Source organism: Eimeria mitis, genomic scaffold, assembly GCF_000499745.2.
Source record: "Eimeria mitis Houghton genomic scaffold, Emh_scaff1265, whole genome shotgun sequence".
In the NCBI taxonomy this organism is placed as follows: Eukaryota; Apicomplexa; class Conoidasida; order Eucoccidiorida; family Eimeriidae; genus Eimeria; species Eimeria mitis.
The window spans coordinates 6,590-6,930 of NW_013568501.1; the positions used below are offsets into that span (position 1 = coordinate 6,590).

Consider the following 341-nt stretch of genomic DNA (forward strand, 5'->3'; position numbering starts at 1 on the left):
GCAGCAGCAGCAGCAGCAAGTGGGGCTGCTTCCTCATCTTCATTGTTGCTGCTATCCTCGTCGGCGTTGCTGCTGCTGCAGGGAGCAGCTTCTCCTTACGAGTGCTCACGCTGCTGCTGCTGCTGCTGCTGCTGCTGCAGCAAGTGTTGGTGCAGCAGCAGCAGCAAATTGTGTTGCTGCAGCAGCAGCAGTTGTTGCTGCTGCTGCTAGTTTATGCGGCTAGCGCTCTGTGTGGTGTTGTTAGTTTCCATAGGGCCGAATCTTTCCTGCAGCAGCAGCAGCAGCACAATAGCAGCTATAATCCTGTGAAAAAGAAATCGATGAGATATTTAAATTAAACA

The 341-nt window shown here is 52.2% G+C and overlaps 1 protein-coding gene across 1 annotated transcript in view; it reads right to left on the bottom strand.

Annotated features, from left to right (window-relative positions):
• The window catches only part of EMH_0033320 (uncharacterized protein), a gene marked incomplete at both ends in the record, with an annotated part of 2,761 nt that overhangs the window by 2,128 nt on the left and 292 nt on the right, over window positions 1–341 (bottom strand). The gene's annotated exons all lie outside the window — the stretch shown is intronic.